Here is a 22,350-nt window from a genome sequence, read left to right on the forward strand (position 1 = left end):
TAGTAATGAATTCCTGTAAGAATATAATGAATCATTTAAAATTTTAGCAAAATACTTTAAATATTATTATTAAAAATAAGATTTTCGATAGGTTAACAAATTTTAACTACATTTTTTAATTCAATAATTAGCATACATCCAAAGTTATTGAAGATTCCCAAATTATATTTTATTTTCATTCAATGAACAATCCTAATGGAATAGCCCAAGCACCATTTTAGTTGCCGATTGATTATTAGCAAAAAATTGAGATTAATTGTTTTTTCTAGCCTAAATAGGCTTGAAAGGATTTACATAAAATTTTGTTGTGAGTTTATAAGTGCTAGCTTATTATACGATTCTTTTTTATTAATTTCACTATAGCATCGTGGTTGTGAATATCGCAGCCTTCGGGGGCGGAATTTTATTAGGGGGGTAGGGGTAGATCTTGTAGGGGGTTTGCTTCCATCAAATTTCTGCCAGGTAGATGCCGTATATAGCCCCTTAAAAATTAGAATTTATTTTATACATAATTATTTATTTTTTTTACAAATAAATAAAATAATCCCACAAACTAAATATTTTTTATTATTCATATTTAAATTTTGAAAGTATACACTTCCAGTTTATCATTGGAAACTTGCTCTGTTTTATATCGGCTACTTTAATCAATTTTGAACCGTTATGAAATGTGTAGATAATAAAAAGACAGTTATCATAATTCATTCTCTTCAAAAATATTGACGAACATATTTAACGTTTGAAAATAACTTTGATCCAGAAAAAATGAGATTAAATAACTACCAATATTCATCTCTCACTTCTAAAACATTGTCAGCCGTGCTATAATATATTTAATCTAAATATCAATGTTTAAATATAATTAAGATAATATATCAAAATTCTTAAAAATGTGTCTGAGATATTTAAGGTTTAGAACTAGAAAAAATTAAGATCGTTTTACAGTAGCCTGATAATTTGAAGATCATTCTGAACAAGATGGTTGCATTATAGGTCGAAATAATTGGAATTAGATTTGCATTGATTGAAATGGTTTTCACAATTCTATCCAAAGATGAGATAAATACCGCTGTAATGATTGTAAAGTATAGTTCTTCTAAAAACAAAATAAAATCAATATTAGAATAATTTTAATTAAAAATCTAATCCGCTATATATTACTTATTTAGGAAAATGGACACATGTATATGCCTAAAATTTTGTTATCCCTAGAGTCAAGTAAAATATTTACGGGATTAAACACGTGTCAGTTTATAGACCATTGTACGAAAATCGTCAAAGCTATAAACGAAAAGAAAATCCATATATATTAATTTTTTAAATAAATATTTCTATTATTATGGCTGTTAAATATCCTTTCAAACCTAATTTATATTAAAAATCTGCGGAGTCATGCCTGCTGGTCAGTTTCCTGACCGGAACTTGTGAAAAATATTATTTACGAACCTGCCATTATTTTGTAGCTTTTTTTTGAGTTTTCTTGCGTTTTTACTTCTTATCTTAGCGGATAAGTTGTAAAAAATTATTTTAAAAGTCGGGTCAGAAAAAAATATTAATGGGTCAGTTCAGGTCGGCTTGACGTGACTAAAAAAAGAATTTAACATTTGATAAATAATTTGTATTAAATTAATATTAAATAACGACTTTGTAATAAAAGGTGTAGCTCCGAGAGAAAGATATATGTATGTTATTAAATAAGTAAATGGTCGATGGTTGGATTCCCATTGGGAAAAATTAAAAAGATACCAGGTATTTATTATATATTTTTTTAGGAATAAATTGATTTTTGCTGTTCTCCTTTATAGTTAAAGCATAGCATCGCTCAGCTTTAATTGAAAAATACATTATGTTAGATCATACCACTATATTTTTTTTAATTAAGCCGGCAAGCCAAATCTTGTGATTGCACTCGCCCCTTGACGTCCCTTACTCTCGATGATCCTAGGACTTCGAACAAAACAGTTCTTCTATGATATATTATTAATAAGTGTTAGGTTAATTATGTTAGAGACTTTAGAGACCAAGGAAATATTGAAACTCCTCAAAAGTTTGACAAAAATTATTAACCAAGCAAAATGACAAGATCTTGTAATCTTTTACAAAAATGCAACGTAACAGTCATGAAAAATGATGTAACAATCTAATCACGCATAAAAATTTTAGAATTAAGCATCATTATTTGATTTTTAGTTCGTTATAATAACGATTTTTTTAAAAATTTTATACTAATTAAACTTTTCAGCAATCTATTCAATGGCAAAAAAAAATAATATAGTCCCTATGAGCGTCTTAAAAAATTAATTAACATTTTAATTATATCGCTAAAATTTTTTTAAAAACAAATAGCCTCCATTCACAATGGTTCTATTCCTAGACCAACCTTTAAAAGAGGGCATCCATATATGAATCCAGTTATTGTGGGCAATTTAGCATTTTAAATTGAATCTAAAAGATCCTATATAATTTGATATTGGTGAGGAGGTATCAAGTAATTATTTTTGCTAACTCGCGATTAATATTAGATTAAGTCATTTATTAGATTGGAATAAAAGTGGTGTAAATTCCTGATTTCATGGTTATATTTAAAAAAAAAGGAAGACTTTTTGAAGTCTTTAAATGAGGGATCTTTTAGGGTTTGTTTTTATTTTAGTCAAAAGGCAAGTTGGGAAAGAAAAAAAATATATATTTAAAGACAAAATATATTGGGATATACGGGGAATCGACGTTCGCCGATAATTTGGTGTTTTGTCAAATGCAAAGGAGATTTCTAAAAATTTAATTGAGAATATATATTTTTTAAATGTCTATGTCTTTAAGTATATATTTTTTTCTTGCCCAACTTGCCTTTTCAAAGATCACTTTTTCCCATAAGACTTCAAAAAGTTTTTTTTTTTAAATATAACCACGAAATCAGGAATTTACACCGCTTTTATTCCAATATGTTGACATTTTTTTAATCTAATAAATGACTTAATCTAATATTAATGGCTAGTTTTACTTAGCTATTATACACAAATTTGGCGAAAATAATTATTTAATACCTCCTCACAAATATCTAATTATATAGGATCCTTTAGATTACATTTAAAATATTTGATTACCCCATAATAATTGGATTCATATATGGGTGCCCTCTTTTAGGGGTTGGTCTAGGAATAGAACCATTGTGAATGGAGGCTATTTGTATAAAAAAAAATTAAATGCGATATAATTAAAATGTTAATTAATTTTTTAAAACGCTCTCCTTCAACATAATGTTATCTATACAAATAAAATTTACCTTTAGGATTTATATTACTCTTTTTTTTGTCCATTGAATAGATTGCTGAAAAGTTTAATTAGTATAAAATTTTTAAAAAAATCGTTATTATAACAAACTAAAAATTAGATAATGATGCTTAATTCTAAAATTTTTATGCGTAATTAGATTACATCATTTTTCATGACTTTTACGTCATTTATATGCTTTTTTTTGTAAACGATGTTTTGCAAGATCTTGTCATTTTGCTTTGTTAATAATTTTTGTCAAACTTTTGAGAAGTTTAAATATTTTCATAGTAAAGTCTCTAACATAATAAACCTAACACTTATTGATAATATATCATAGAAGAACTGTTCTGTTAGAAGTCCTGAGAGTAAGGGACGTAGAGAGGACGAGAGCAATCATAAGATTTGGCGCGCCGGCTTAATTAAAAATAGTATAGTGGTATGATCTAACATAATGTATTTTTAAATTAAAGCAGAGCTATGCGATGTTGCGCTAACTATAAAGGAGACCTAATAATATTTGATAGCAAAAACCAATTTATTCCTAAAAAAAATATAATAAATAACTGGTATCGTTATAATTTTCCAACCTACTTTTCATATACATTGGCTTACCAATAAGAGCATTCTTTGGCCCATATTGCCTCCAGTGTATTATTAACAAGTTATAGGCTTCATACAATGTATACCATCATAATCTAAGGAGATTACTCCAAAAGCCTACAGTTTAAATATTATGTAGGTTTTTGGAGGGTGGTTTTTAACTTTAATTATATTCTTTTCAAATTCAATAATTGATCTGATCTGTCTATTAACAAATAATAAAAAATTATAAATTTTTAATTTCAAATATAATCCTTTTAGCAATTATTCTTTACTATCATATCAACATGTTTTTTGGGAACTTGTAGTCCCACCCCCGTTAATATAATGTTTTATTTTATTTTATATTTTATATTTTAATTTTAATATTATTTTGCCTTATTATTAATTTTTTTTTACCATGACATTTTACGATTTCACATGTAAAATATTAATGTTATTCTTATTTGTTAATTTTTTAAAAAGTATAGATGTTAACATATATGATTAACTTAATAATAAATTTCAGTAAGAATATAATAAATCAAATAAAAATTTTTTCCAAATACTTTAGATATTATATTAATTAAAATAAGATATTCGATAAACAAATTTTAACTATATTCTTTATTTAATAATTAGCAAACACCCAAAGTTATTGAACATTCCCAGATTATATTTTCTCCTCATTCAGTGATCAATCCATATGGTGTGACCCAAACAGCTTTTCGATTGCCAATTGATTATTAGCAAGAATTAGAGATTTAATCGATTTTTCTAACCTAAATAGGCCTAAAATGATGTAAATAAAATTTTGTTGTAAATCAATGTTAGCTTATTATAAGATTTTTTCTTTATTGATATCACTATAGCATCGTGGTTTGGTGAATATCGCGGCTAAAGAGCGCGGAATTTTTTTAGAGGGGTTAATGTAGCCTAGGGGTTTGCCTTCATCAAATTTTCTGCCATGTAGCCGCTGGTCATTGCTTCCTTTGTAATTTATCTTCTTTGTGCTAAGTTATAAAAATTGATACCATTTTTACTTTATTATTATTTGTTAAACGGCTCGATTTGAGTCGATTTTAGGAAAATATCAGAGTTATTAAAAGATACTTTTTAAATGGATCTAGATACAGATACATCGTCTAAAATAATATCTAGATATCGATATTTTAATCAAAAATCTATCTAGATACAGATACAGATATCACATTTTTATATCTAGATACAGGATCTAGATACTTGTATCGAGATCCTTTAACAACTCTGGAAAATATTGTCTTAGCCTCGAAATTTTGTTAATAGATGTCCAAATTTTTGTGCCATTCCACGAGCAAAATCTTCAGGCTTGCATAATTCTTTTCTGGAATAAAATTTTGAGTTGGCAGCTTTACAAAAATCGGCTCAAATCGAGCCTTGTAACAAGGCTAGCTTAGAAGTAAATCCATAATTGCTTATTATTATTTTTTTTTATAATAATAAATTTTTTTTTCCCGGTCATGGGTTAACTTTATTTGAATATTTACTGTTAATATATATGTAAAAAAAAAATTATGCTCATTATGATATATTTTTGGTGTAACAAGCTAGGAACAAAATATATAAAATTGCTTATTTTTTTCAAAATAAGGTGACCATCAGGAAGGTTCTTACATACGTGGGAGACCGTTCGTATTAATGGGTTGCCGTTCGCAGGAGTTCAGGGTATGCTAGGTATTTGGACTAAGCACAATCTATGTAAATAGAGGATATAACTGCTTTACAGGAAAGGCGAAGAGCTATGGATATGTGTAGTTGCTCACCAATCATGAGAAGTCGAGATTTTGAATTGGGAATGACTTCCAATCATTCATAGCTAGAGTTTTAAGTTATGTGAAAGTATTCAACCATTCAACGGAAGTCAATGTCTAAAAAAAATTATTGATAAATTTAAAATTTAAGAATCTTATTTCTTGAGAATTTTACCCGAAAACAAAAACGAATTCCACTTATTTATAAATCTTAATGTTTTGTATGGTTTTGGTTAATAAAAATAAAGAACAATTGAATTCTTATATTTATTGATATTAGCACTAGACCAGAAACTAGAGATTATGTATGTTAAAAAAAAATTATCTATACAAGTGTACGAATTTATCAAACAACCTTTTTACAATGTTTTAAAAATAATATAATATTGTCATAACTGTTAAACTAAGATTTTACAGAGACCTGCAGAAGTACTATTTGTACGGCATGGCCCGGATTTTTTTTTCAAAAATTTTTTGGCCCGGCGAGAGTTATTTTATATACACAGGCCCGGCCCGAATTTTTTAAAAATATATTTTATTTATTTTTGATTTTTGCAGCTAATAATGACGATTTCAAATATTTGGTTTTAAAATATACGGCCCGGCCCGGATATTTTTTTAAAAAAAATTTTAGACCCGGCCCGGGCCTTCAGGTCTCTGATTTTAAAATATTAAAAAAAATATTAAATATATTTTTGTAGAATATAGAATATAGAATATAAATAACAATAAAATAAAACTTTACTAATAATGAGGTTAATGTTAGATATAACATGATGTGGTAGCACTTGTTTATTTTTTAATATTTATTTTTTTTTTTTAAAAAAAGATGAAAGAGTTGTAGTTTTAAAAAGACTAACTCAATTGGTTTATGACAGATAAATGACAAAGGCATTATCCAGCGAATAGGTATTTTGCTTATTTCTAATTTGGGCAGAAACTGGCAAATTAAGTTATAACCAATGACATATAATAATACCTAGACTGACAATGAATTCATTAAATATGTACATTAATGAAAAACAGCTGAGGACGCCATTTTGATTACCCGTATCATTATTAAAAATTTTAAACGAGAGGCCAATTTATTCAGACCCGGGGTTCAGATAATTAATGTTATTCCATATATTTCAAATAAAAACTATTTACCAAAAGTAAAGAAGCTATGAAAACGCAATGGCGTTTTCTGGAGTTAGATAGTAAAGCCCTGTATGCAACTCAGCTTCGGGTTAAAAAATTTTTTAATAGGGTTGTCCTAGGGCTTAAAAATCAAATAAAAAATAGGATTAAAATGAATTATAGTTAAATTAGAATTTTTCTAGGATTAGGCAAAGTGGCAATTTAACTTTATACAAAAATTAAAATGCCTTTTATTTATTTTTTTAAATTTAAATATTTTCGGACTCAGGGCTGGAAGATGTTAGTGCCTAGATAAGTCTTGCTTAAAAATATTGTTCAATTCCTAGAATAAAATTCCAATTTTTTTTAGCGATTTAGAACCCTATCCCTTTAACATTTATTTTTAATATATTTCATTGTTTTTTTTATAAAAAATTTTTAAATATAAAAAAGTAAAAATACTTCATTTAATTTATTTATGTTTTTTTGTTTTATATGTAATAAAAACATTTCGGCTAAAAATTAAATCGAGAAAACTATTGGAACGACCAGTGCCAACTCGTCTAGTCGGCTTGAGCCTTAACCAATCTTTACGACTTTAGGGCCGGACCTCGAAAATTATTAATTAAATAAATATATAATACCCGCATTTGTGTTTGATGATATATGAATTATAAATAATTTAAAAAATAGATAAATCCCTTATAAGATAATTAATTTCTTATTAGATGTTAATTATTTAATTAATATTGAATTACTCTTCCTCTATTAATTGGGTTATCAATCATAACTCGAGTTTACGACTCGATTTGGCAGTGTAAAAAAGTAAATATTATAAAATATTTTTTTAAGGAATCTAATATTTTTTTTTATTAATTAAATACGATAATTATTTCTAAGTGAATGTTGAACTAAGCATCCTCCAGTTTTTAATTTGGGTTCCTCAATCACAATTTTAGTTCATGGACTTCAGATAGAACAATCTAATATTATTAATGATAATTATTATTTCTATCCTAATATTGAAATTTGATTAAGTAAATTTACTCACAATAAACTAATATTATAAGTTGGTTTGGGGTTAGTGCTCGACCCATTTGGTTAGTTTTGGTTTCTAAAAAATAATTTTTATTTCTTACATAGATAATAAATTTATAAACAAAGTCTTTTCTAAAAAGCCAAATATCATTTTTTCATACAATCTTTACATAATTTATATAACTAAAATTATGTATGACTAATATGGAATTAATACTCATTCAAAAATATATTAAACCTTCAGCACATTTTATATTTAAAAAAAAATATCAAAAATATTTAATAAAAATATAAAATTATATCTGGAAGATGGAGTTTTATTTATTAATTTATTTTGAAATATCTGTCTAAAATTTTACAAATAAAAAAAATAAATATATAAAATATAAAAAAAGACTCATTCTATAAAAACGGAGGTGGGACTACAAGTTCCCAAAAAACATGCATATAATTGTTTAAAATTGTATTTTTTTTAATTTTGTTTTATAAAATAATATTCTTTAGGTTCTGATGTAAGAGCTCTTATTTTGCCGTCTATATTTCTTAAAAATTTTAAAGTTCTACTTAACATATGTCCAAGTGAAGAGATAACGATAGTAAAGAAAATATAATTTGTTAATTTGGAATATTTATTTGTTTTTTTTTCGGCTATATCAACCTGGTCAGTAATTTTTTGGAAATGAAGAGACGCATGTGAAGACCCAGATTATGGATTTACCTAAAGACCATGGCACAGAAGTTAAGCCATCAGGTCTTAGGCCATCATCAAATGATAAATATGAAGTTCTAAAATACTTCTAAAGAAATCATGAAAACGATTAATAATTTCACTATTTAAAAAAAAGGATGAAGATCTAAAAATATCTAAAATCTTTGGTAAAAAAAATAAAATATTTACAAGTCCTACTGAGCCTTTAAAAAAAATTTTCGTGAATACCTCACAGTTGGAAAAACTGCTTAAAGGTGAATCAAGAAGATTAATCTAACTTTCTTTAATGATTTTAAATTCCTGGACTTCGACGGCATTTGAATTTAAAAAGAATATTTCAGATTTAACTTTATTCAAAGTAAGACCTATATTTAGAGAATTCTGCTCTATATAATCTATCACTGCTAGAATATTTTTAGAAAGTTTGCAGATGGTGCATCATCCAGATACACATTTTTATGTCTAAATTAAAGGTTCTTAAAGAATGAATTAGGTTATGTATGCCTACGCTAAATAGAGGGCCCAAAGGGTCTCCTTGCTGTATATTTTCATCAGAATGAATTGTATATTCCTCAAATTTGAGAAAGGTTTTACAGCCATATGACTGTTCAGTAAATCTTCCATAAACTGGAAATTTTTTGTAGAATTATCGGGAATAGATTGTGGATAATGTTAAAAAATACTTTTCTGGATAAAAAATTAAAAGCATTTTTAAAATCCAGCTTGCAGCGTCTGGAGGAGGATCTCAATATATATATATTTATATGTTGATATGATTGGAACATTTTCGAAGCATCTTGATGCGCTCAACGATTATCTTAGCTAATAGACTCCTAAAAAAAACCTATTGAAATCGGCCGAACTCTCCCATCAGGCTTAGATAGTGCAATTAATCTTGCACCAAAGAGAATTTAGTGAACTTGACTAGGTAAATCATTGTTCAGTATATATTCGTTAAGTATTACAAATGAATCCTGAGTAGGATTTTTAGGGTTAATTAAAAATTGAAAATTAGAGGTCAATTCCCCCTGCTGAGTTTTTTTTAGAAGATAAAACAGTTTAATAAGAAAGATGAAGACACTATAAATGATAGTAACCCTTCTCTTAATAACCCCATTTATTGGATTTTTGTCCCATCTACGTATTTTAAAAATAATGACAGGGATACTACATAAGTTCTCCCTTACCTATTTCGATTGAATTAGATTTTATAGGAGTGAGAAGATCTTCAGCAAAAGCCTGAGGATGCAATTCTTTCAATAGAGTGAAAGTATGTTAATCAAACGGGGCCAATTTTTTATTAGATGAAGCCAATTTGAGAGCTCCTACACGTCCCATTGGTCTATTTTTTTGAGATTATTTTCCATTTGTGCGCAAAATCAGAAGTAGCCCTTACATCAGGTACATAATTTTTCATTTCTAATAAAAATGGTCTATTCTATTTTTAATAAAATCATGTAAAGCAGTTTTTTTATATTTTAATAAGTAATCTATAATAATAAAAAAAAAAAATCTGTAGATTTAAATAAGATTTTAAAAGAAAAAGTTAAAAGATTTTCCCATGCTTTAAAGGGAATTTAAATTTGAATTAACTTCCATAATAATTGTTGTTAAAAAAATTAGAAATTAAAGATCTTTATTTAAAAGTTAGCTGGATTAAGGTTGGTGGCTTTTCCCAAAAAAATTATCATCAAAATCAGGATAAAAAATTTTGAGTTACAATGGGAGGTTGTTTCAATTTTGTTGTAAAATTTCATTTGAAAGAGGGGTTTACTTAGAGTTTAGATGGTTTTACTCTGGGCCCATGTTTATAAAAACATATAGCCTGTGTCAAAGTTATATTTCTATGACAAGCATTACAAATGCTTTGACATACCCACTTTAGAAGAAGAAAAAAATATTAGTGGTTAAAAGATTGAAGTAATGTTTAAAATAAAAAAAAAAATTTCTTTTAAATAATATAAATAAAAATTAACTTAAAATCTAAAAGATTGAAAATATTTTACTGATTAAGATGGAGGAATTTGGATGTTAAGGATATTTGGCAATAAAAAAAAAAGGAAAGTGTTATTATATTTAAAAAGTAAATTCGACGAAATGAAAAGACATGGTGTTCGAGCAAGTTATATATTAAATAGAATTGTATAGAAATGATGGGTGATATTTTAAAAAATTACATAAAAAGAATGTTCCATAGAGGACTATATAGATTACATCAAATATATTTTAGACCATGTATTCCAGATATAAAATTGTTGAGTTGGTTCTAAAGTAATTGTTATTTCTTTACATAGACAATAAATGTTTAAACAAAGCTTTTTTTAAAAGCCTAATATTGCATAATTATTATAACTAAAATAATGTTCTAACATGGAATTAATTCACCTTCGTAAAAATATATTAAAGTTTTCAACACATTGTATCAAAAATATTTAATAAAGTTATAAAAATATTTTATCCGCCAGATGGAGTTTTATCAAATAATTTATTTTGTAATATCTTATTTAAAATTTTTATTTGTAAAATATGACAAATTTTGTAGTTATGTAGTGAGAATGACACACTTTGATAGAACTAGAAAAAATATTATTTTTTATTATCAGTGGGGGTTTTAAATTTACTTATTGATCTAGTATAAAATAAAAGAGATACTATTATATTTATCTGTAACCTTCCACTTTGACTTATTTTTTTAAGGGTATCAAATTTGCAATAAAAATCCTTATTTCCTAGGGGATTTTTTTATAATAAGATTAATTTATTTTTTAAGCCATTCATTTTATTAAGATTTCCTATTGTTCGCATTTATGATAAAACACCCAAATGTTTTCACTTTTTTTAAGAAAATCTAGGATATTCCAAGATTTAGACTTCTGCCAAATCATTTTTTACTACCAGAATCTGGAGTGCGATGGTTAACGATCTTTAAAAACCTAGGCCCAGTTGGGCACAACCTAACTCTACAATCTTGGAGGTCGAATAAATAATCAAATTTTTTATTTGGGTGAAGCAAACTGTTGAAATTACACTGGTAACTTTTTTAGTATAGGGTTTCATAAGCGCGTTCAACGTTCATCGAGAAAAATCAACGCGTTCACGTTCAAGTTCACCTTCAAAAACGGGAACGTGTTCACGTTTTCGTTAAAAACTTTGCGAATAAATTTTTTTTAAGATTTATTTCATTTAATATTTAATTTTAATTTATTATAATAATAGGAAAAAAAATGAGACAGATCTCAGGGAACACCAATGAAGGATTTTACGTTCGCCAGCAGATTTCCCTGGAAATTTGCCGGTCTAATTTTTTAAGTATTCACTCTTCTCTTGGATGATATATACCCCCCCCCCCCCCTTTTTTTTAAAATATATTTTTTTATATTTAATTTTTAATAAATCCATTTTAATATATATTTTTTAATCCTCTGTAATTTAATGATTATGAATAAATAATAAAGTTAATAATAAATACCAAATATTTTTTTTACACAATCTATTAGCCCTGTTTAAAATTAAGAGTTATTTATGAGTGAATAAAAGAATATATTTATTTTAAAAAATTATTAATTTTTAATATATAAAAACTTTTATATCTTATATGAAATTTAATTATTTATAAAATGTATAAATTTATAATAGTTTTAAATTGTGTTCAACCATTTAAGGCATAAAATCCTTGAGAAAAACTTAATAACAATAATAATAATGAAATTTAAAGTAATCACACTAAAAACAAAGAAATTTTATATTTATTAACTTATCTTATATATATATATCATTGACGAAATGTCCATAGAAGCAAGATATTTACTTAAATTAATTATGTTCAAAGTTCAAGCCAAAAGTTCTCTACAAGAAAAGCGAACAAATTTTAGGATGTTTTACTTATTGAACAGATCGTGATAGCGCAAACTTTCACTCCCGCCAAAATAGAATTTTCTCCCACTCTTTCTATTCTTTAAAATAACTATCCATATTACCCATAATGGCCGCCAAATTGGCATATTTCTATTTCACCGGCCATTATAAATTAGTAGGGAAAAAAAGTCAGAGACATGCAGGCCCGGCCCTAAGATTTAAATTTTTTTTAATATACCCAGGCCGGACTGAGTCTAAAATATTTTTAAGAAAATCCGGGCCAGGCCGAGGGGTGCAAATTCTGAGGGCTCTGAAAGAAAATCAAAACAAAATATTGCAGAAAAATATGAAAATCAATCAAAACATTTATATCTATTATATTGATTATTAACTTGGATTAATAAAAGATCTTTTCTCCAAGCTATCATTAATATTATTTTTGGGTATAATCTTAATTAGGCCATTTCTTTTAAATCTACCCGAATATTGCCTTTTTAACAATGCTGATTGTATGCAATGGTTATTTATATAGGTTTATTTTATAAAAAGTAATAAAATATATAACCCCTCCCCACCAAACTTCCCGCTTAACTGGAGCTGGTCTTGTCAAGTAGAATCATGGATCTCTAATATCGAGATACTCTGGCTATGTAAACATTGTTGTCCTAAAGCATCTGTGTAGTAAGGAAGGCTATTCCACATTTCAATCTAAATGGCAATGCAAAACAAAAAATATTTCTACAATTTAATAGATAGCTTTATGGATGGTATAAAACTCTCGTGCCCGAGACTGTGTTGACCAAGAGATCATTTAGAGATGGCACACTAATAGATAAGGAATCCGGCTATGATCTTACTTCTATATTCTCTCTTCGTTTGAAAGCACCGCAGGGTGGTTAAGATTTTTTTTTTCCTCCCGGCAATTTTTAAGTTCATTAGCATAGAGCGGTAATGTTATATATTTAAATAATGTTTTTAGGAAAAAAAGATGCATGGCACCACCCTAGATGCTTGAAAAACTCATATAATTTCGAGAAAAAAAAAATATCTTTCTTTTATAATTTATATATATGAATAAAATTTTAAACGTTTTACCTAGTGTTGTTAAACGGCTTAAAAACGGTTAACTCAATATTTTAGACAGAAAAATATTGCCTAAGCCTCGAAACTTCGCTAACAGATGTCTAGACCTTTGTGACATCTATGTGCAAAATTTTCAGGCTCATTAGTCTAAATAAAATGATGAGTTAGCTGTTTTTAAAAATCGGCCCAAATCGACCTTATTAAAACTTCCAATTCAATAAAATTTGTTAAATAATAAATGTCTATACAGAATATTTCGAATTGTTTGAATTATTTTAATCGAATTTAAAAAAAATATTAATGCCTAAATCATATTGTATGTTTATTAAGATTCTTTTTTAGAAAATATATTTTAAAAAAATTTCTTTTTTTTGATTTTTAGGATAATTATGTTAAATATAAAAATTTGTCATTCTTCTTTATAAAACTATATACTATCATGATGTCGACAATAAGTAGAGCTCCATATGATCAAGTCTTCAAAAACACCATTCGAGAAATTAATGAAGGTTGTGGAGTTATAAGAAAAGCCGTCCAAGTTATGAGTCAATTGGCCAATTTGGAATCAGGTATATTCCATTATAATTGAAAAATAAATCAATAATTTTTTGAAAATGTTTTGTATTATTATAACGTTCATAAAACTTTTATCCTATATTATATTTAAAAACAATTTTAATGTTACGGGGGATCATCAGAAAACCCAATATCAAAGGTAAATATACATATATAAATATTTGAGAAATATTTAAATCAAAGATTTATATATATTTAATTTTTTAAAAAAAAATAGAAACAAAGTTTCGCCGTTTCTCCTGCTTTAGAGACTGTCATCACTAGCGACCCTTACAAGGAGGTGCAAAAGATAGTTAAAAAAATTCGCCTATCGATTCCAGACATTAGCAAAGATGAGGCCGGTAAATTGGGGATAGAACTGTACGGCAAAATGTTAGAAAATCCTGGTTTGAACATTTAACGTTAAAAAAAATAAATTTTATGTTACATTTTTAAATCTTTCTTTCGTGATGCTTATTTTTTTGTTTCGTATCGTGATGTTATTTTCTTCGTAAGCTAACTGATTATCGAAAATCCCGTCAATAAATGCTTTCCATATTAATATAAAAAAAAAATGATATGTATATATATTACAGTTTTTATTTGAATTTGTTATATATATATATATGAATGAACAGCTGATCAAAAATTGGTGAATAATATTGTTCAAGATTTAAACGGAAAAAGAGACATACCATTTGGACATCTCAATTTGGCTCAGCCGAGCAGTCATATAAACACATCCACGATGCCGCCACAAAACGATTTAATTAAAGTATAAATTTTTACTTTATAAATGATTACAAATTTAAGTAGAAGCGTCTAATGGGTGTGCGATTTTAAAACGTTAACCAATTTGCGCGATTGTCGTTTAAAATACATTAAAATGAAAACGCTTAAATTTTGTAAGAACCGTTAGACCTCCTCGTTTATAGTTAACCGTAAAAATCGCGCAACTTCGCGCAGCTTACTGATACGCTATCGCTTAGCCGATTGAATGACCACGCGGTTATTACAAACGAGACCTCATTTACAATTTTTTTTCTAAAATTCAAATCATTTAATTTTAAACATTAGCTTTAATTTCTGCTATCAATTTCAAAATAAATTTAGGACATTTCAGAAATTTCATTTTTCTCTTGGTTTCTAGTAACATCTCAGAATCTAGGGCTATATTTTCTACATATTTTTTTGTTTTATAGAGAGCCATTGATCAAGCGATATACATAAAACAATCAAATTTTCCCGTAATGTCACGTCAAACGATGTTATCCTTAATATACGATCTTTACGAAAAGTTAAGTTCTGGCATTCCTTGGGAAGATTCATTTACTTTAAGGATTCGAACTCCGGCCTCGTCAGATGATAAAATGATGCAGGAGGCGCTAAGGTCTAGAATTAGTGAAAAGGGTAATTTTTTTAAAAATTCATATTTCTTTTGAGGCAGTTGAGATTTTAACCGTCGGTTAAATAAATTGGTTCATAAAAGTTAAATCTCTTCCCCATTTCTCTCGACATGTTTACTAGAATCCGAATTCGCTGGTGACTAGTGTTGTTTAAAACTAGTAATAATCAAGGGTCCGGTCCTATAGGTCTTAGAAAAAGACCGGGCCGATTAAACGGACCGGCATTTTTTGAGGCCCGTCAGGATCGCAGTTCGGCCCGGTCTTTTAATTACGAGTCATACTTTGATTTTTCGTATCATCTTTTTCTTTTTTTTAAGTTCATTCTTAATTTTTTTTACGAAAAAATTTTTCCCGAAAAGGCATTCTACTTTTAAAATTAAATATTTGTATTATTCATATTTATTATACTATTCATATTTTGATTTGATATTATTTAAACATAAAATACTTTTATTTTAAATTAAATGATAAAACTTAGAATTAAATTGGGTAAAAACAAAAAAATATTTTTAAAATAACCAAAGAAAAAAAATTAAATGACTTGTTTAGGACCTCGGTCTAGACCAGTTATTTTATTTGAAAGTTAAGAAAAGACCATGATCTTCGCTATTTAAAACCACGTTAAGCCAATTATCAAAAAAACGGCTAAATTAAGGTTATAACTGAAAGAAATAAGATTTAGCTCAAAAGATGGCATAAAGGTTTGGTTTCTATTTTAAGCGAGCTCGAATTTTCTAGAGGCTTACAACACTATACATTGTGGTTATCATTATAATTTATTTAATTCGGAATAGCGAAACTGTGGTTATCATTATAATTTATTTAATTCGGAATAGCGAAACCTCTGGAATTTCCGCAGATGAATGTCGATATGGCCGCCATGGCCAAGGTATGTCATATATACATATATGTATAAAAACATTTTAAATTTATATCTTTACATATAATAATTTAATAAATTGGCGCTTAATTTTATTCATAAATGATGTGTAAGACGGTGAGATTATTAACCAGGCTAAAGAAAATATATCCGCAATGGAGCAAGGAACAGTATTTACAAAAAATAATAGAGATATACCACTCATTAACCACGGGAACTAAACGATTCGAGCAATGGTCTCTCGAAATTCCTACCCCCTTCGTGCCAGATAACAAAGATGTCAGGTTTACTGAAGCCACATTGATAACTAAAGAAATATTTTGTTGATATTTTAAACGTTTACTTAATTTTCGTTTATAAATATGCCCCTTTTTGCTAAGGATTATAATTTATTTAATTTAAGCAAAATAAGCATTAAGTTAGTGTTGTTAAAAGGCTCTTTTTGAGCCGATTTTTAAAAGCGGCTAACTCAATATTTTAGCCAGTAAAATACTGCTTAAAGCCTAGTAATATCGCTAATAGATGTCCAAGCCTTTGTTCCTTCTCCAAACCAAATATTCAGGCTTGCGTAATATTATTCTGGATGAAATATTGAGTTAGCCATCAAAGTAGTTAAAATTTATTAATTTTTTTGTTGTTATTCAGAGAGAATATAAGCATAACAAGAAAATCTCTATCCGGCCCGGGGGCAGGCATGATGAGAAAATCTTTACCGGGCCCGGGGGCAGACATGATAGACATATCTCAAGAAATTATGAAAGCGGTACAAGGTATTAAAGATGGGTTGTTAAAGATAAAGGATGCCAACGATGGTAACAATTAATGATAATTGATCTAGGGAAGTGTTGCTATAATATCTTAAATTTTTTGTGCATCATGACTCAGATATGAAGTTGATTGAAACGGTGGTAACCACGATGTCCTCACCAGATTTGATCAGAATTCGGGAAGAAACGGAGAAGGCAAAGATAAAGGTGACGCGTCAAAAAATATTATATATAAAGCCCATTTATGCGAATTTCCAAGGGGAGGGGCGTATGATACGCGGAGAAAATTAAATGATAATTTTTTTTGACGTACACTATATTGATTTATTTTTTTTTGTATAATATTTAAAGCTCGCGAAATCAAAATCGGCGCTTAAGTTGCTCAATGAAAGTTCAGAGTCGGAGGACAAAATACCTAAGAAGAAGGGTAAAATATAAATTTATCCAAATTAACAAACAAACTCAACATTCACCACCCCCGCCCTCAAAGGAAGAAACGATATTATTAATAATATTACGTCTAATCAATCTATTTTTTTAAATTATTATTTTCTATGATTTATACTTATTTTTTTTAAAATTTTATCAGAGTCCAAAAAAAGGGTAAGGACCAAAAAGCGAAAAAAGAAACTTGACGACTCATCAAAGGCTTCGACGAGTGACGTAACGAGTGAGGGGACTAGTGAGGGGACAACCACAAATGAGACAGGAGTGTCAAGCAGTGAAGCAACGAGCGCAGAGGAACACGTTGAACATAAAAAATCTAAAGATAAAGGAGCTCCCAAGGTTAGTAAACATGGTGAGAAGTCGAAATCTAAATCTAAATCGAAAGGTAAACGTAAAGGAAAAAAATCTGAGTCTAGCCACGGAACATCCAAAAAGAAAGAGAAAGACGGGAAAAAAGTCGATAAAGCGAAAGATAAGAAGAAGACTAAGTCTATAGAAAAGGATACGAAAGAGCCAGCCAAAAAAGCGGGTACGCCACCTAAAGATGGATTGAAGCCAAATCCTACACCCAGTCCTGTTCCTGTTACGCCCTCGCAACCCACTCCAATTATGCGAAGCCCGACGAATGATCCTCAAAGATTTCCTAGAGGAATAAGTCCCCCTGGAAATTCTGCGTCCCCTAGAGGAAATCAACCATCAAATCCCAGAATCCCCACACCATCTCCTCTTCCAATGGGTGCCAGAATACCTCCTTCCCCAAGACCTCCGCAAATACGACCGGCTATGCAACAGCAATCACCACCTATGCAACAGCATTCACCACCTATGCAACAGCAATCGCCACCTATGCCCGGTGGTGCTAGAACCCCGACTCCTCTAGGGCCTCCCAGAAGTTTAAAAGATCTTTATATCAATTATTTTTAGTTACAAATTAATCACTAAAAACAAGCATTGGGGAAAAAAAGGCATTTTTTAAAAGTGAAAAACCAACCCCACTAACCTATGATTATAGTATAATATACTCTATGAATACTAAATAATATGTTTGAGGATACCCATAATCTTTTAATATTTAAGTTGAATAAAATATTTATTATGTAACGTGTTTATGTTTTATATAATAAAAATTTATTCATATTTTCGTTATACCTATAAATTTGTCTTTTTTAGTCAATGTATATAGTAATTGTTAGTTTTTTTTTAAAGAATAAATTTAATAAACATATATCAGCGCCACCTTTTCAACAAAGACCTCAAATGCAACCACCTAGAGCTCCCCCTCTACCCATGGCAAGACCAAATCTACCGCCACAAAGATCTCCGTTTCCTTCCCCGATGCCAGCTGGAGTCAGGAGTAGATGACGTATTCTAAATATACATTAGTGTGACCAATTTATTTTTTGAAAAAGTTTTTATCATGAATGCTAATTTGGTTTTGAATTTTATTTTTTTTTACAAAATGGTTAGAATCTTGATAATTTATATAATATAAAAATGTTTATTAATGTTATATTGGTAATAACTGATAATTATAAATAAATGAATATTTTATTATTATTCCTAGCATGAAATTCATATAAATGTGATAAAAACAAACTCACGTAATTGATTGATTTCCATAAATTAAAACGGTTACATTAAAATTTTAGCCAAAATAACATTACGTTAGCTTGGAGATTTTTGCTCATATGTGGCAGAAAGGTTTAGAAATATCTATTTGCCAAATGTCAAAGCTTACGATATATCATCAGTAACATCCTAATCAGGTGGGCAGTTTAGCAACACTGTCTTCGGCTGAATTAGCATACTGTTTGTTCTTATATCCACCCCTTTTTTTTGCAAAATGCTTCATAATTTGAAAGATTAATAATTTAATTTTGTAAAATAAGAGGAAAAAAAAATTTTTTTTTTAAATGTTCTCCCATATGATTTTAAATAAAATCGATATTTGAACATTATCGATACTCAGCCGATAATATATAGAATTGTATCGAAGTTAGTTGTGATAAGGAAAATTACCTAAAAACAGGAATGGACAAATTTAGGGTGGGTCTAAAGTCAAAATTTTATCTTAAAAAAAAATTAATTTATTATCGAAAATTTACGAAATCCAATTTAAACGGGTAATGATGTATATATTTCAAGAATTCTTATTTTTTTTTGACTTTGGAGGTGCTCTCACTCAAAAATATTAACTGTTTCTGCTAACTTTAGAGAAGAAAGTTCCAAATGAGTAACTTTACGGAAAAAGAAATGTAACTGTTAAAGTATCTTAAAAGTCTTTCTTTTAAACCAATTATCAAAATTATCATTTTCAGTGAATCTCATCTTATCAATCTTCCTTTTTTTTGTATCAGACATTCTAAAAGATGCCATATTTTGATTGAATCGAAGTGATTTACAGAAAAAAATTAAATTTAGAATAATTTTAATGGTAACGCTATTAATTCATAAAGGTGTATGATTTAATTGTTATGTTAAAAAGGCGTTTAGCTATGTTTTATTTGCTAGCAGAAATTAAATCTTTTGTTATTTTTTAAAATTGATAAATGCTGTTTTAAATTAAAAATGCTATTAAATTTTTTTTTTAAAAAAAAGGGTGTTAAATATAATTATATTTTCATAAAAAATTTATATATTATAGGTGTTTGATTGTTTAAAAATACCGATTTGGGTCCATTTTTCTTGAGATTTAGCAAATAGATCTCCAAACCTTTTTTTGCCATAGTCGAGCGAAATCTATAGGCTTACATCAGAGTCTTAATCGGTCAGTTTATAAAAAATCGACCCGGATTGAATTTTTTTAGCAACACTAATGGTTATTGGGCAAATTATCCTCAGAACTCAAACAGGCTTTTATTATTTGACAATAGTCCATTTGCGTGAAAAAAAGATATCATATTTGCCACGGAGGAGTCATTATATGAATAGAAATCTTATTATGTCACCTAAAAATTTCTCCTCAAGTATTTGTCATTAGAGTTAAAGGTGGGCGCGAGCCATGAAGTTACACGTGACACGATGGGTCACGTGGCATGAGTGTGAATAAATTTTAAATTATTAGGCATGGCTGATCGTGACTGGTCTTCCCAAAATTTTTGCCGGGGGCGATTGGGCGTGAACATAAATTTCCCGTAAATCAAATTTAAATATAAATTAAAATTTTATAATTTTTAATTTAATTCTTTTATTAAAGGGAATAATTTTTGAAACCAAAAAAAATTACGCATTTTTATAATTAACAATTCCCCCCCCCCTCCCGTTTTATTTTAAGTTAAATGAAAAAATAATTTAAAGTCTCTCAACTTTGGTTCAGCAATAGAAATTTGGAAATAAATTTAATTTAAATATGTTTTATTTTCACTTATCTTTGTCTAATCATTTGCACTCAAATTATAATCAGTCAAAATTAAAAGAAAAATTACCCATATTAATCTCGTATTCACCTACAAATCTAAAAGATATAACTGATGCAATTGCCTTATACATGCTTCTTTAAAACATAATAAATATAAATGCATTCAAAGATGATGCAAAGGATAAACATGCCATATATTAAATAACATAATGCATTATATCTTTTGCTTTCTTGAAATAGTTTTAAGCAGGGTTGGCAAGTCGGTTAACCGATCGGTCAATAGACAGAAGGAGTATTTGACCTGGTCAAATATGGTCATATACGGTCAAATACTTTAGCTATATTTATTTAATGAATTAAAATGTATTTAAAGCATATTTATCAATCTAATTCATTTACAAATTATTTAAAATATATTTGTATCAAAGAGGCATCCATTTTTATAATTTTATATAAAAAATACAAAATTATTATATTAAAATATTAGAATTTCAATTTTAAATATATAAAGAAAAAGAATTTTTTATCATATATTGGATCTAAATATATAAATTAATATAATAACTTTACTTAAGCATGGTTTGAGAAATTAAATTATGTACAATTATTAAACAAGATTGGCATCGTCAATAAAATGGGGTAGTGAGCAAATATTACGTGATAAGTGAGCAAATATTACGTGATACGTGATATATAGCGCTTATGCCCTCTAGTGTTGAAATGCAACAGAGCTACGCTAGGTTTTCCTCATTTCCATCTTATTGGATCAATTTAATTTGGGTATAAAAGTCAAAATATGAGGAGCCCTCCACACGTTTGTGGGCAAGCCGCACGTACTTGTAGGCGCAATATTTCTAAAAATATTACTTAAACCTCTACAGGCTTATTTAAAAGAGTGGGACAAAAAAAGAGCCTATACCCAAGAACTACAATGAAAGTTAATTACATTATGGTGGGTTGAGGACAATTTTACATTAAAAATCTTTACTATATTAGATCAACTATTAGTAAGGAAATACAAAAGCATACTTACAAGAGGATTTGAGTGTTTGTTGGTATTGGAAATATTTGATAATAATGAGTATAATTTTTGAAATTTATTACGATAGGAATTATAAGATAGGGATTATTGGGTAATGATAGTGAATCTTGAATTTTGAGATGTATTTTTATACATATTAGAGGTAACTTTTCTTGATGCGAAACATCTTTTTAATGGATCTTTTATTATTATTCAGTTTAATGAATTGTTTTATATTCACATTTAGGTCCATTATATCTTTTATTGTTTTATAATACCATAATGTTTTGTATTTCGTGTATTGTTTTCCATTATATGAGTACAGCCATGTAATGGCATCATGGACTAAGTTATTATCAGAGTTTCTTATTATGTGGCCTAAGAACTGAATCCGTCGTTTTTTAAGAGTTATTAGTGTGATTTTCATAAAATAAATTTCAATTTTGTGATCTTCGAATAATTATTGTTCAAAT

At 28.0% G+C, this 22,350-nt stretch overlaps 1 long non-coding RNA gene across 8 annotated transcripts; it reads right to left on the minus strand.

The window, feature by feature from the left end:
* Window positions 1–33: 33 nt before the first annotated feature.
* Window positions 34–22,280, minus strand: LOC135928957 (uncharacterized). Of its 8 annotated transcripts, none has more exons than XR_010572434.1 (7): window positions 14,447–14,535; window positions 14,241–14,402; window positions 12,953–13,068; window positions 5,503–5,756; window positions 1,162–4,862; window positions 944–1,096; window positions 34–838 (listed from the first exon to the last, which is right to left on the minus strand). It is a non-coding gene; the product is annotated as an uncharacterized LOC135928957 (long non-coding RNA). The 8 variants fall into 8 exon arrangements; XR_010572432.1 differs by having other exon boundaries at window positions 12,941–13,068; XR_010572429.1 differs by having other exon boundaries at window positions 12,936–13,068.
* Between the last annotated feature and the right edge of the window lie 70 nt (window positions 22,281–22,350).

Source organism: Gordionus sp. m RMFG-2023, chromosome 1 (genome assembly GCF_954871325.1).
Source record: "Gordionus sp. m RMFG-2023 chromosome 1, tfGorSpeb1-WG-v2, whole genome shotgun sequence".
NCBI classification, from domain to species: Eukaryota; Metazoa; Nematomorpha; class Gordioida; order Chordodea; family Parachordodidae; genus Gordionus; species Gordionus sp. m RMFG-2023.